Source organism: Hyla sarda, chromosome 4, assembly GCF_029499605.1.
Source record: "Hyla sarda isolate aHylSar1 chromosome 4, aHylSar1.hap1, whole genome shotgun sequence".
NCBI lineage: Eukaryota > Metazoa > Chordata > Amphibia > Anura > Hylidae > Hyla > Hyla sarda.
The window spans coordinates 408,661,629-408,678,652 of NC_079192.1; the positions used below are offsets into that span (position 1 = coordinate 408,661,629).

The 17,024-nt window shown below is 43.2% G+C and overlaps 1 protein-coding gene across 5 annotated transcripts in view; it reads left to right on the plus strand.

The window, feature by feature from the left end:
- Positions 1–17,024, plus strand: part of LOC130267636 (actin-binding protein WASF2-like) — a 100,276-nt gene that overhangs the window by 625 nt on the left and 82,627 nt on the right. For all 5 annotated transcript variants that reach the window (XM_056517686.1, XM_056517687.1, XM_056517683.1 and 2 more), the window contains exon 2: positions 513–700. The gene's annotated coding sequence lies outside the window, so the exon portion shown is untranslated. The remainder of the gene's footprint in view (positions 1–512; positions 701–17,024) is intronic.

Here is a 17,024-nt window from a genome sequence, read left to right on the forward strand (position 1 = left end):
TACACTAGTGTATGATGTATGAGGAAATACTGATCATATATATAATATAGAAGATGAGACTACACTAGTGTATGATGTATGAGGTAATACTGATCATATATATAATATAGAAGATGAGACTACACTAGTGTATGATGTATGAGTTAATACTGATCATATATATAATATAGAAGATGATATTACACTAGTGTATGATGTATGAGGTAATACTGATCATATATATAATAGAGAAGATGAGACTACATTAGTGTATGATGTATGAGGTAATACTGATAATATATATATATATATATATATATATATATATAATATAGAAGATGAGACTACACTAGTGTATGATGTATGAGGTAAAACTTATCCCATATATAATGTAGAAGCTGATATAACACTTGTTTATGACATATGAGGTGTTACTGATCCCATACAGTATATACAGCGCTAACATGAGAGGAGTATAGGTGTAGTGCAGTCTCCATACTGAATCCTCACCTCTGTGATGTCTCTTCCTCCAGCTGCTCCTCTCACCAGGGTCTCCAGGGCATGTGACCCCCAGCTTCTTCATAGAGCACAGTAATGGCAGACACATGTACAGCCCCCATCCTCCCCTATCACACAGGACTCATTATTGATCTGTGATAGATCAGCCATGTCTGCAGGGAGTATACACTGAGCAGCAGCAGCAGCATGTGTAGTGTGTAAGGTAAGTGGGAGCAGAGACATGAGGAGACTACAGGAATCCCTGAGGTAATACTGATCTCATACATGATATAGAAGATGACACTACACTAGTGTATGAGGTAATACTGATCATATATATAATATAGAAGATGAGACTACACTAGTGTATGATGTATGAGGTAATACTGATCATATATATATAATATAGAAGATGAGACTACACTAGTGTATGATGTATGAGGAAATACTGATCATATATATAATGTAGAAGATTATACTTCACTAGTGTATGATGTATGAGGTAATTCTGATCATATATATAATATAGAAGATGAGACTACACTAGTGTATGATGTATGAGGTAATACTGATCATATATATAATAGAGAAGATGAGACTACACTAGTGTATGATGTATGAGGTAATACTGATCATATATATAATATAGAAGATGAGACTACACTAGTGTATGATGTATGAGGTAATAATGATCATATATATATAATATAGAAGATGATATAACACTAGTGTATGATGTATGAGGTAATACTGATGTCACGATTTGGCAGGCTGAAGGTGGATCCTCTGTGTCAGAGAGGGATTGGCGTGGACCGTGTCGGTGAACCGGTTCTAAGTTGCTACTGGTATTCACCAGAGCCCACCGCAAAGCGGGATGGTCTTGCAGCGGTGGAAGCAACCAGGTCGTATCCACCGGCAACGGCTCAACCTCTCTGACTGCTGAGATAGGCATGGTACAAGGGATAAGGCAAGAGCAAGGTCGGACGTAGCAGAAGGTCAGGGCAGGCAGCAAGGATCGTAGTCAGGGGCAACAGCAGGAGGTCTGGAACACAGGCTAGGAACACTCAAGGAAAGGCTTTCACTGGCACAAGGGCAACAAGATCCGGCCAGGAAGTGCAGGGGAAGTGAGGTATAAGTAGGGAGTGCACAGGTGAAGATACTGATTAGGCCTGCTGCGCCAATCAGTCGCGCAGTGGCCCTTTAAATCGCAGAGACCCGGCGCGCGCGCACCCTAAGGAGCGGGGCTGCGCGCGCCGGGACAACACAGACGGGGAACGGGTCAGGTACGGGAGCCAAGATGCGCATCTCGACACTGTATAACTTTTAAGTGGGCTGGGTGGTGGTCGCAGCTCATTTATTAAATATATCTATATATGAAAACTGAATCCGTAATTTAATATATAACACTGCATAGCAGTAACCAAAAAAACCGAACAGCTTGCCGAAACACTGCTTCCGCCGAAGCGTTTAAGTGGGCTGGGTGGTGGTTGCAGCTCATTTATTAAATATATCTATATATGAAAACTGAATCCGTAATTCAATATATAACACTGCATAGCAGTAACCATAAACCGAACAGCTTGCCAAAATACTGCTTCCGCCGAAGCAGTATGCCCCGCCATCTCCACAGCGTGCATGAAATGCCTTCGGCACCTTGTATACCACAGTTGCTTTTCCTTCTCACGCCACTGAAGGAGCCCGTGTACTCCTACATGGAGCTCCGACCCCCACTTAAAACAAAAAGAGCCTGCTCCACCCCATCCTGCAAGCCAGAAAGGAAGATGTCCAGCCCAATGTCATTGAGGTGGACAGCATCACTGATCATAAATCTGCGATTATCACCTTCAAGCTCCCTGTGATGGACCACCACCCCACCCTTTGACCGGACAAACCTCGCCATGCGCGAGTTAACCAAACGGCGGGACCGTTCAATGGCCTCCGCATCCCTGGCTCCCTGCCACTTGACTCTCGGAACAATCTCCGACCAAACTAAAACCATTTCAGAGAAAAAAAAACAGAGCCGCTCCACATTCGCCTTCATGACGGTGATTAATTCAGGGACCCTGGTGAAGCACAGATCAGTGCCACCAGCATGAAACACTAGCACAACACCTGAACGAAACCTGCCAGAAATCTCCACCGCCTCCGAAAGCACCTGAGGCCACCGCATTCCAGGGATTCCTCGCCATTGTGCATCGATCTGATTAAATCCAAGCGATCTCCCCCCCGGGGGCAGTCAGCTCTCTGCGCCGCCCGGTGAAAATAGGAATGGCCCAAGAACACAACCGTAGCCAACGGAGAATCTAAAAAGAAAAACAGTGTTAGAGAGGCAATTCAGGGCGCACATAACCAGCATAGCAATCAGAATGCCAGCGTTCAATACACTGAAAATCCGCCACAGACAAACCAGCCCTTGAGGCCTCGGTAGCCGCCCCGATCCGAAAGGAATGCGTTCCAAAGGGGGGGGGCCCCCACATACTGTAAACACCGCGTAAACAGAGCCTGAAACTGATATCGCGATAAAGCAGAACCATCAGCATGCGAGAAAAAATGGCTACCCGAAACCCGAACCGTCAGATAGTTCGTGACCACGCGTACTGGACAGGCCTTACCATCAACCGACTGAAGGCTAATCAAAGCGCCCTGACCCACCTGATCCGTCTTAGATCGACGAATGCGCAATTGCAAAACCCCATTCGAACACAAAAAGTCCTCAAAAAACAAACCACCCCGACCCTTCTTAGAGGACGGAACTAATTCTGCCACCCGCAGGGCCCTGAAAAATGCTACACAAAGAGCCACAGAGTAAAGAGCGGCCTCAAAAACGGAAGAACAGCAATAGTCCTTCGTTTGCAAAAGTGAGATAAGCAGCACATAAGAAACTGGGTGGCGCAGATCCCTATGGGCATGAGTCCACTGCCAAACCAACAAGCAAAAATAAAAACTAACCCCCGCCAACTAAGGCAGACAGATTCGCAGAGCGCAAAGACAACAAATAATCCACCGTGACCTCCAGTCTCGTATCCAGGCAATCCGCCACATTGCGCCCAGCCACCAATGAACACCACTCAGCCCACGCCTTACCGTGTCCGGACCAGGTAGAAGCCACCAGTGAAGACTCCAACAACGGCATCAATCTTCGGTCACTAGGTCCCAAACCAAAGGCGGGCACGGCCGGCCCTCCAGCTCTGCTGTCGGGCACAATCTCCGAAAGTCCTGAAACTGAAAACAAGACAAAGAATCAGCAATGACGTTGTCCACCCCCGGGACGGAGCCACGCTGAGAGAGGAAGTGCAGGAAGGGGCGGAGCTAGCGCCCCGTCCCGAGTCACTGCAGAACTAACCACCTGGGCCTGCTGTGACGATCTCCCCTGCCGGCAACGGCCGGAAATGTGAGGGGGACTGGGGCTGAGGCGGGATGGTGGATGGGACTGTCGAGCAGTCCTATGGCTACGTTGCACTGGCGCAGGCGGGGGCAAAGCACTGATTGGGGCCGTAAAGGAGATGGCCGGAGCCGCAGATGCAGGGGGATGAACCGGAGCCAGAGCACGCAGCGCAGCCGTATCTCCGATCTCTGCCAGTATACAGGGAATAAGGGACCTATCAGCCAGCACCCGCTCCCGGAAACTTGACCAGAAAAGCTTGTCAGCGATAATGGGTAATTGCTTACCTAAAATGCTGGTGAACAAAGAGGGGGAATATCCAGGGAAGGCTATGTATATACCCTATGGGCGTTACCTCTGACCCCTCCCCATGACATGCTAGAGTGGGAGGGATATTTCTTGTCCCCAAAGCTTAACCCTTCCGTCCCCGCAGTCAGGGCTACCTATGCCTAAATGGCCAGGTAACCTGCATGAAGATGAGACTACACTAGTGTATGATGTATGCGGTAATACTGATCATATATATAATGTAGAAGATGAGACTACACTAGTGTATGATGTATGAGGTAATACTGATCATATATATAATGTAGAAGATGAGACTACACTAGTGTATGAGGTAATACTGATGTCATACATGATATAGAAGATGAGACTACACTAATGTATGAGGTAATACTGATGTCATACATGATATAGAAGATGAGACTACACTAGTGTATGATGTATGAGGTAATACTGATCATATATATAATGTAGAAAATGAGACTACACTAGTGTATGATGTATGAGGTAATACTGATCATATATATAATGTAGAAGATGATACTACACTAATGTATGAGGTAATACTGATGTCATACATGATATAGAAGATGAGACTACACAAGTGTATGATGTATGCGGTAATACTGATCATATATATAATATAGAACATGAGACTACACTAGTGTATGATGTATGAGGTAATACTGATCATATATATGATATAGAAGATGAGACTACACTAGTGTATGATGTATGAGGTAATACTGATCATATATATAATGTAGAAGATGAGACTACACTAGTGTATGATGTATGAGGTAATACTGATCATATATATAATGTAGAAGATGATACTACACTAGTGTATGGTGTATGAGGTAATACTGATCATATATATATATATATATATATATATATATAATATAGAAGATGAGACTACACTAATGTATGAGGTAATACTGATGTCATACTTGATATAGAAGATGAGACCACACTAGTGTATGATGTATGAGGTAATACTGATCATATATATAATATAGAAGATGAAACTACACTAGTGTATGGTGTATGAGGTAATACTGATCATATATATATATATATATAATATAGAAGATGAGACTACACTAATGTATGAGGTAATACTGATGTCATACTTGATATAGAAGATGAGACTACACTAGTGTATGATGTATGAGGTAATACTGATCATATATATAATGTAGAAGATGAGACTACACTAGTGTATGATGTATGAGCTAATACTGATCATATATATAATGTAGAAGATGATACTACACTAGTGTATAAGGTAATGCTGATGTCATACTTGATATAGAAGCTGATAATATACTAGTGTATGATGTATGAGGTAATACTGATCATATATATATATAATATAGAAGATGAGACTACACTAATGTATAAGGTAATACTGATGTCGTACTTGATATAGAAGATGAGACTACACTAGTGTATGATGTATGAGGTAATACTGATCATATATATATATATATATATATATATATAATATAGAAGATAAGACTACACTAGTGTATGATGTATGAGGTAATACTGATCATATATATGATATAGAAGATGAGACTACACTAGTGTATGAGGTAATACTGATCATATATATAATGTAGAAGCTGATATAACACTAGTGTATGTGGTATGAGGTCATTCTGATCCAACACATGATATAGAAGATGATATTACACTAGTGTATGATGTATGAGGTAATACTGATCATATATATAATATAGAAGATTATACTTCACTAGTGTATGATGTATGAGGTAATACTGATCCAACACATGATATAGAAGCTGATACTACACTAGTGTATGATGTAATTATATAATATAGAAGATGAGACTACACTGGCTGGCTGGTATTTTATTGGTACAGACAGTATTTTTAGTACCCTTCTGGTATGCAATGGCCGGTATTTTTCAGGGCAGGGACCAGTCGGCATTAGATTTCTGTAAAAGGTTTAGCCAGGGCCGGGTTAACCTTGGCGTGCCTGGAGCTCCTGCTCCAGGCTCTGTGCGGCCGCCAGCAGCCACTCTTATGCAGCTCTGCCAATTTAAGAGCAGAGCTGTTTCAGCATGCAGCCCCTGATATCGCCGCTGCTGTGTCCTGCTCTGCTGTCTGCCAGAGAGGAAGGGAGCAGCTGCAGATACGGGGAGAGTGTGCACTGGGCCGCCCTTTATCTTCAGTGCTTCACCGTCTGTCTATCCGTCGCCTTCCTGCCAGAGCCACCTGGCCACCGCCATCCATGGGGAGATCCGGTAAAAAGTTCCAGTGGCTACATGCAGGGTCCATTACATTTAAAGGTATATAGTGTATACCAATGTACCCCATGCATGTGGCCAAGCCAGATTTAGCTTCATTTGCCCTGCCTGCAGAACACATATGGAGGGAGCAGGTAGGCAGCAGTCTGTATATAGTATATACTGTATATAATGTATACAGCCTGTAGCCTATCTGCTCCCTCCATATACAGTATGTTCTGCAGGCAGGACAAACTAAGCTAAATAAATGTTAATTAAATGGCACGATCAATGACGTAAGCGTAAAAAATACGAAAATCCAGAATTGCTGATTTTTGGTCACTTCATATACCAGAATTCTTTTTATAAAAAGCGATCAAATAGTCCCATCAAACAAAAATAGTACGGGACATCGGCAATCGGACCGATGACCGGCATGAACTCTTTAAACAGCGCAATGAAAGTTGATTGCGCTGTCAAAAATTCCGAAAATGGGGGTACTTGTTAAGTTATTAGAAAATGCACTGCCGGCAGCTCAGCAGGGTTGATTGGGATCATCGCTGAGAAATTGCGATGTCCCAATCAGCTTAGAGGATGGCGGGAGGGCCCTTACCTGCCTCCTTGCCATCTGATTGATTCTCCAAGTCTCCACTCAGCAGCAATGGAGTACTGATAACACTGATCAATGCTATACTATGGCATAGCATTGAACAGTATATGCAAGCTAATGATTGCATGTAATAGTCCCCTATGGGGACTAAAAAATTGTGTAAAAAAATAAAGAAAAAAAAAGAAAAAAAGAAAAAAAAAGAGAAAAAATAGTTAATAAATGTGATTTAACCCCTTCCCTAATAAAAGTTTAACCCCTTAAGGACTGAGCATTTTTCCGTTTTTGCACTTTCGTTTTTTCCTCCTTATCTTGTAGAAATCATAACCCCTTTCAATTTTGCACCTACAGGCCCATATGATGGCTTGTTTTTTGCACCACCAATTGTACTTTGTAATACAATCAGTAATTTTATAAAAAAAAAACAACAGCAAAACCCCCCCCAAAAATTTGTGGAACAAAATAAAAAAAAAAAAAACGCCATTTTATAACATTTGGGGGCTTCCATTTCTACGCAGTGCATTAATCGGTAAAAATTACACATTATCTTTATTCTGTAGGTCCGTACAATTAAAATGATACCCTACTTATATAGGTATAATTTTGTTTTACTTCTGGAAATTAATACATTTAAAAATGTCCTCTTCTGACCCCTTTTTTATTTTTCTGCATACAGGGATGTATGAGGGCCCATTTTTTGCGTGGTGATCTGAAGTTTTTATCGGTACCATGTTTGTTTTTTATGGTATAAAAAGTGACCAAAAAAAAGTGACCAAAAATACGCTATGTTGTATTCTGGAATCATTTACGCACGTGGCGATACCACATATGTTTATATGTATTTTTATTTACAAAGGTTTTTTATTTTTTAAATTGGAAAAGGGGGGGATACAAACTTTTATTAGGGAAGGGGTTAAATCACATTTATTAACTTCTTTTTTTTTACACTTTTATAGCCCCCATAGGGGACTATATCATGCAATACCTTGATTGCATACACTGATTAATGCTATGCCATAGCATAGCATTGATCACTGTTATCGGTGCTCCGTTGCTCCAGCCTGGATCTCAGGTATGGAGCAATCAATCGCCGATCGGACACTGAGGAGGAAGGTAGGGATCCTCCTCATGTGTGCCCAGCTGATCGGGACAGTGCGGTTTTACTGCGTTGATCCCGATCAGCCCCACTGAGCTGCCAGGAAGCATTTTTTTACATTTTAGACACAGAGATCAACTTTGATTAATGTGTCTAAGGGGTTAATACCGGACATCACTGCGACCGGTGATGTCCGGTATTAGCCACGGTATGACCCCACGTTATATCATCCTTAACAGGTTAAATCAACCCCCTTTTCCCATTAAAAAAAATATGTACACAAAAATAAACGCATGTGGTATCGTCGCGTGCGTAAATGTCCGACCTATAAAAATATCATTTTAAATAAAGTGCACGGTCAATGGTGTATACCATATTTATCGGCGTATAACACGCACTTTTTAGGCTAAAATTTTTAGCCTAAAGTCTGTGTGCGTGTTATACGCCCATACACCCCCAGGAAAGGCAGGGGTAGAGAGGCCGTCGCTGCCCGCTTCTCTCCCCCTGCCTTTCCTGGGGTCTAGAGCGCTGCTGTCGGCCCTTTTCACCCCCTGGTTATCGGCGCCGCTGCCCGTTCTGTCCCCCTGACTATCGGTGCCGGCGCCGATTGCCAGGGAGAGAGAAGCGGCGCCGACAGCCAGGGGGAGAGAAGGGGCAGCGGCACCCATTGCCGGCGCCGCTGCCCCGTTGCCTCCCCCCATCCCCGGTGGCATAATTACCTGAGTTCGGTCCGCGCTGCTCCAGGCCTCCGTCGTGCGTCCCCGGCGTCATTGCTATGCGCTGAACGGCGCGGCGCATGACGTCAGAGCGCCGCGCCGTGCATAGCAACGACGCTGGGGACGCACGACGGAGGCCTGGAGCAGCGCGGACCCGACTCAGGTAATTATGCCACCGGGGATGGGGGGAGGCAACGGGGCAGCGGCGCCGGCAATGGGTGCCGCTGCCCCTTCTCTCCCCCTGGCTGTCGGCGCCGCTTCTCTCCCCCTGGCTATCGGCGCCGGCACCGATAGTCAGGGGGACAGAACGGGCAGCGGCGCCGATAACCAGGGGGTGAAAAGGGCCGACAGCAGCGCTCTAGACCCCAGGAAAGGCAGGGGGAGAGAAGCGGGCAGCGACGGCCTCTCTCCCCCTGCCTTTCCTGGGGGTATATCGGGGTATACACGCGCACACATGCACCCTCATTTTTTCATGGATATTTGGGTAAAAAACTTTTTTTACCCAAATATCCTTGGTAAAATGAGGGTGCGTGTTATAGGCCGGTGCGTGGTATACCCCGATAAATACGGTACGTAAAAAAATCGTTCAGAACTGTGTATTTTTGGTCATTTTGAATACCCTATAAAATGTATAAAAAGCTATCAAAAAGTCCCATCCCAATGGTACTGATAAAATCTACAGAGCGTGGCGCAAAAAATGAGCCATCATATAACCCTGTGTACTGAAAAATTTAAAAGTTATAGGGGTCAGAAGAGGACATTTTTAAACATGCTAATTTTTGTACAAAAAGTTATAATGTTTTTAAAGAAGTAAAACAAAATCAAACCTATATAAGTTGGGTATCATTTTAATCTTATGGACCTACACAATAAAGATAAAGTGTCATTTTTACCGGAATGTGCACTGCATAGAATTGGAAGCCCCCAAAAGTAACAAAATGGCTTTTTCTTCAATTTTGCCCCACAAATAATTTTTGGGGGGTTTCGCCATAGATTTTGTGGTGAAATGATTGATGTAATTACAATGTACAAATGGTGGGGCAAAAAACAAGCCCTCATATAGGTCTATAGGGAAAAAATTTTAAACGTTGATTTTTAGAAGGTGAGATGGAACAAACGAAAGTGCAAAAATTAAAAAACCCTGGGGGAGACTTATCAAAAGCTGTCCAGAGGAAAAGTTGCTGAGTTGCCCATAGAAACCAATCAGAGAGCTTCTGAATGGTTGCTATGGGCAACTCAGCAACTTTTCCTCTGGATTTTGATAAATCTCCCCCCCCCCCCCCCCCCGTGTCCTTAAGGGGTTAAAAGTAACAGAAATGACCATTTATTAAAACCTTAATGATCATCTGTAAATCAACCATGTCCTGCCTGCATATGCTGGGAGACTAAACCCGCACTATTAAAGGGGTACTCCGTTGGAAAACTTTTTTTTTTTTTTTTTATCAACTGGTGCCAGAAAGTTAAACAGATTTGTAAATTACTTCTATTAAAAAATCTTAATCCTTCCAGTACTTATTAGCTGCTGAATACTACATGAGGAAATTATTTTCTTTTTAGAACACAGAGCTCTCTGCTGACATCATGACCACAGTGCTCTCTGCTGACATCTCTGTCCATTTTAGAGCAGCATATGTTTTCTATGGGGATTTTCTCCTACTCTGGACAGTTCTTAAAATGTACAGAGATGTCAGCAGAGAGCACTGTGGTCATGATGTCAGCAGAGAGCTCTGTGTTCCAAAAAGAAAATAATTTTCTTTGTAGTATTCAGCAGCTAAGGATTAAAGGACAACTGCAGAGGCATGACACTTATCCCCTATCCACAGGATAGGGGACAAGTGTTTGATTGCGGGGGGTCCGACCGCTGGGACCCCCTGCAATCTCCCTAACGGGGCGCCGCCATTAGCGCTCATGGTGTGCGCTAAGGCACGTAGCGTCGACCTAGAGGTCGACGGTGACGCCCCGTATCCTCCCCATCCCCATACAGTTCTATGGGGGAGGCGTGCCGGCTGCAACATCATGCTGTGGCCGGTACGCCCCCTGCACGGGACAGCCGCGGCCCCGTAAAGGAGATCACAGGGGGTCCCAGCAGTCGGACCCCCCGCTATGAAACACTTATCCCCTATCCTGTGGATAGGGGATAAGCGTTGATCACGCTGCAGATGTCCTTTAAGATTATGGATTTTTTAATAGAAGTAATTTGCAAATCTGTTTAACTTTCTGGAACCAGTTAAACAGAAAGAAAATAAAGAAAAAGGGTGGACAAAAAAAAAACAAACAAACAAGTGCAGGAACAAACTAAAAACCCTAACATATAAAGCAACATATAAAAAAGGGGTAGGGAGCAGAATTCCATATATCCCCCTTGTATTAAAGGAGTAGTCCAGTGCTGGATAACACATCCCCTATCCTAAGGATAGGGGTTAAGTTTCAGTTCGCGGGGGGGGGGGGGGGTCCGACCGCAGAGGCCCCCGTGATCTCCTGTACGGGACCCCGGCAGCTCGCGGGAAGGGGGCATGTTGACCACCGCACGAAGTGGCGGCCGACACACCCCCTCAATACAGCGCTATGGCAGAGCCGGAGCTTGCCGAAGGCAGCGCTCCGGCTCTGCCATAGAGGAGATCGCGGTGGGCCCTTGCGGAGATTGTGGTGGACCCCTGTGGTCGGACCCCCCACGATCTGAAACTTATCCCCTATCCTTAGGATAGGGATAAGTTTTTCAGGACTGGACTACTCCTTTAAGGGGGGGGTTCCAGCAATACACTAGTTACCCATATACACCGCCATCCTCACAGTAATTTACTAGGCGCCCATATACCCTACCCTCCTCACAGTAATACACTAGGCACAAATATAGCCCACCCTCCACACAGTAATACATATAGGTCCGTTCTGCAAAACTACTATTACCATTGGTTCCTCTCATCAATTTAATTACAAAAAATGGGCCAAGAAGAAATATACACCTGTATTCATTGCATGAGAGTTACTAGATGTTTTCAAGAACTTCACTAAAACAAAATTTTTACTCCAAGTTATGAATATTTATTAGTTATAAAATCATTATTTACATGTAATCTATTTTCTTTTTGACACTTCATTAAACTCACATTTTATTTGTCAACCAACACCCGACAAACCCATTGAGGGCTATTGCGATTATTATTTATTTATTTATATACTTTTTACAATAGTAGAAACTGTATTTACCATCATTTTCGTTGTCACTTTTCTGGTAGTAAAAACTTAACACAAACCAATATAGAGGTGAATCCTGCAGCAGCCGCTGTGAACTTGGATATGAAAAGCAAAATGAAACTCTACAGATTTAACATTAGATTCACAAATATTTGACCATTGTTATGTGAACAAATTATCAATTTGAAAATCAGGTGTAAATACATTTTGCCTTTTATGTATTGCTAGTTATAGACTGTGCTTCCATGGGTTGTTTATGCTTTTATCTGCTATAAAAGTGAAATATTTTAATACAATTTTATGGTGGCAAAAGTCGCACTTGTGAGCACAGCCTTACTGTAAGATGCAACTGACGATAAATGAAACCAATGAAAACTACAAAATTTGGCACAAAAATTTAGACAGAACAGTAAAAAAAAGTTTTAAAAAGTCAGAATATCGCAATTCTTTTGAACTAGGTAAACAGAAACTCCCATTTTTTTCCTGTTTTGCAGTACACTAAGGTGTCACTATTAGTACACTAAGTACAATTAGTCCCACAAAAAACAAGCCCTCATGTGGCTCTGTAGATTGAAAAATACATTATGGCTCATAGGAGACAAGGAGGAAAAAATAAAAATGCAAAAATGAAAATATGCTGTGTCTTCAAGGGGTTAAAGGAAATCTGTAGACACTGTGACAACTGCTGATAGTGTGGTATAACTAGAAAGACAAGGAAGCACATGTTACTTCTGGATTAGCTGTCCGTGCTTCTAAAATAGTAGAAGTACTTTTTTTTTTTTGCTGCAGCTGACAAGTATCCATGAGGCATTCCCCAGCCTCTAAAGTCCCCTGAGCTGGAGTGACCTGTTCCCTTTCCTCTCCCTCTCCCAGCTTGATTGACATACAGGGCTCAGCTTCCAACACCAAGCCCTGTCTAAATCTCATACATCCACCTTGCTTTTATATTGTGGCACACGCTTTGGACAGCAACATCATTCACCATTGAATGCAAGGCACATGCAAAAGATTTACACAGTGTTGGAGGCTGTCCTGTTTGTCAATTATGCCAGGAAAGGAAGTGGAGAGGCATTTAAAGGGGTACTCCGATGCTCCAGCGTTCTGAACATTTTGATGACACGTCCCCTTCCATAGACATGAATGGAGGGGTGTGATGTCACAAGGGGGCCTGGCCGTGACGCCACGACCACTGCCGCAGGAGCCTGGTGTCTATTTAGAACGCGGCTCCTGCAGGAGATTGCAGGGGGCCCCAGCAGCGGGACCCCCTGAGATCAGACATCTTATCCCTTGGATAGGGAATACGATGTCTAGCAGCGGAGTACCCCTTTAAGCCAAGGCACTTCAGAGTCTATGGAATGCCTCTTTGACACTTGCTAACAGAAAAAAGTCTGGACAGCTAAACCAGAGGTACCATGTGTGTCCTCATCATACTAGCTATACCACACTATTGTTTATCAGCTGACAAGTTCCATTTACGGGATTATTATTTTACCACTTTATTATTACACTGTATTAGTTTTCTCCACGTGCTAATATCTTTGGATCAAAACACAGCTTCAGTGCCCATAATCACCATGATGTACATGTATAGCATTCAGTGGAAATTACATACAGCAGTGATTGCATACTTAAAAATGTACAGTAATTGACAATAACAGGTTGAAAGCTCACAATTAAAAACTTCGTTAATTGTCTAGATGAGAAGGGAAGGAGAACCCCTTGATGAAACCCCTTCTACTACTGTATCTAAATGCTTTGCCATGCAGGTTTCTCACTTCCTCCGAAATGCTGCTTTTCATACCTTTATATAACCTCTCCATACATATAATACAGCATGAAGGGGCTCGGTGAAGGTGGTGGTGAAGGTGTGTAAGTGTCTGATGGGGTCACACAGCTCATAAAAAGACAGCTGTCCGGCCTGATAATCCAGATATATCCTAAATCTATCACTGGAAATATCGTCAGGTAGCTGGATCTCTTTACCGTTATGTATAATTGAACACTTAGTACTACCCTCCTGCTCTCTACACAAACACCAGGACTTGTTATTATGTCCAATGTATGACTGACCTCTCCTCCTGTCTATACTGGGATAACACATCCCCACCTTCCCCATTCCACTGATCTCCACATCCCAGTAATGTCGTCCTGAGGAAAATCCTTGGCTGCTTATCACCTGATATTTCTGGAATCTCTCTGCTGTTTCTGGACAATTCTGCTTCTCTAGTGTCCATGTTGCAATTTTCAGGTCGCCTGATATACGGATATTATCAGCAGCTGTGTTTACATCCAGTAATATGTCTTCAGGACCCTCCCCATAGATGTCTCCATTTTGTGCATCTGTTACCTCCCACTCATTACCCTCAGGCCTGACTATTACATCATTGCCCTCATATTCTGTACCTGACAAAGGTGAAACTTTTGCGTGACTGGGAAGAAATTGGATGCTAGGAGAGTGTGGCCTCTTTCTGTTTGGTTTTAAAGGTGCATCAGTTGGCAGATATCTCATTATATCAGATAAACCTTCATGTAACATCCTTGTAATCACATCCACATCTACATCATGTGTCTTGTAATGTTCCTCTTTGTCCTCATCCCCTCCCCCCTCCTCAGGATCACACAAGTCACCTGTGTCTGGTTCCTGTAAGACAGTCAGTGGATCCGTCATGTTACACAGCTCCTCAATGTGCCTCATCTTCCTGGACAGCTCGTCCTTCTGGGTTTCAAACTTTTGGATCACATCAGACAGTGACTGTGACACCAACTCTTCCTCCCTGGAGATCTTACTCTGGACCCTTTTCTCCAAGTTGTCCAGCCGTCTCCTGATTTCTTTAAATATGGCAGTGACTCTCTCTGCTTCTTCTTGAGCTTTTCTCCGACGCTCCTTCACTTTCTTGATATTTTCCTCAGTCTCCTCTCTCTTTTTGATCAATTTCCCATGAACATTTCTCAGTTTCTTCTTCTTCTTCTCAGAGGCCTCATCCAGTGTCTCCACCTGGTGTCCCCAATGTTTTCCGGCCAAGGTACAGGACAAACAGATAATAATATCATCCTCAGTACAATAGTACTTTAAAAGTTCCTTATGGTCAGAGCATTTCCGGTTCTGTAGTGAAGTGCTGGGATCAATCAGGATGTGTTCCTCTGATTTGCTGTGAACTTTCTGGTGATCATCACATAGAGAAGCCTCACAGTGCAGACAGGACTTCACAGCAGGGACAGGAGAGTGAATACAGTAGGTGCAGAAGATCCCGGTCATCTCCTCCTGATTTGTCTGAGGAGATTGGATATTTTCTGTTACCTTTTGTAGACTCATGTTCAGTATTGTTGAAGGCCGCTCCTCAATCTCTGCTCTACACTTAGGACAGGAACAGTCTCCAAGCTCTTCCTGTGTGTTCAGCTCACGATCATTACAGACTCGAAAGAATGTGTCCACATCTCAAAGTTCTGTGTTCAGACAGATGGAGCGGAGCAGATAGTCTCTCATAACAGCAGACGCCATAACTACAGGATTTACAAGAAGCGAAACTTAACTTGCATTTTAAAGGGCGTGTTCCAGCACATGACATTGCACAACCTACAACCAAGAGCTGCTTATTAACCCTATATTCTACTAGATGGAATCAGATATATATTTTATTTATACAGTTACAAAAAAAAAATACTAGGAGCAGAACCATCGCTTGTTCAAACTCCTATATTGTAGTCAATGTTTATTTTTCTTCTCTTCTTATCTTTTGTATATGATGTATATTAATTTACACTGAGCCCAGACTGACTGCATGACCTTTGAGCCTCTGGTTCTCCTTCTACCCATTGTTGCCGACGGGCATATATGGCATGTGTCCCGAGATGCCTGCAATCTCAGTGACATCAACAGCTGCACTGAATTAAATATCAATGGCTCAAAATAGCCAGACCTCCTCCACTAGGAGCCCGCTCTCTGACACCTTGTGGGCGGGGATTTTTTTTTGCTGTGGGGCCCCAATTGTATGTACGACCCGGATTGTAGGGATGGTACTGGACAAGTGATGAGCAATGCCTGGTTTCCTCCAAACATGAAGCATGAATTAGAATTGAGGCCTAAGACTCAGGGTGCTGAGTCTCAGAGTGCTTTTTTGCAAGTGAGCTTTCATATGTCTTTTACTGAGACAGATTAGCCCAGATTATAGAGTGCTGCAGTGGTGGAGGACCTTCTGGAAGTTTCTCCCTTCTGCGCACAGGATGTTTGGAGCTCTGCCAGAGTGATCATTGGGTTCTGTCACCTCTCTTAGCAAGGCTCTACTCCCTTGATTACTTTGTTAGGGAGGCCAGCTCTAGTTAGAGTCATGATTGTTGAAACCTTCTTTAAAGGGGTACTCCGGTGAAAAACTTTTTTTTTTTTTTTAAATCAACTGGTGCCAGAAAGTTAAACAAATTTGTAAATTACTTCTATTAAAAAATCTTAATCCTTCCTGTACTTATTAGCTGCTGAATACTACAGTGGAAATTATTTTCTTTTTGAAACACAGAGCTGTCTGCTGACATCATGACCACAGTGCTCTCTGCTGACATCTCTGTCCATTTTTAATAGAAGTAATTCACAAAGATATTGTGAATACAGCCCAGAATAGACCTAAAGTGACCTTCAGAAAAAACAAGACGATCGCTGACTTATTGAAGGTTCAGAAGTTGAATAGAGAAGCCCATCCCAAGGAGACTTGGTTGTCTGGTATAGCCCCGAAAGGGAATAAGAAGTGCGGTTTCTGTCCTCAATGCCCTCATAATATCAATGCAATTTCTATTAAATTAGGGAGTTACGTTTTTGAAATAAAACACCTTATCACCTGCCGGAGCACCTTTGTTGTATATTTTTTATTTTGTAGTTGCCAATTCTTCTATATTGGAAAAACCGAGAGACAGCTCCGGGCCCGAGTACGAGAGCTTATATATTCAGTTCGAAAAGGAGGCGGGTCCCCAAGATTTGTTCAACATATGCAATCCATACATGGTGGAAATTGCACCTCTATAA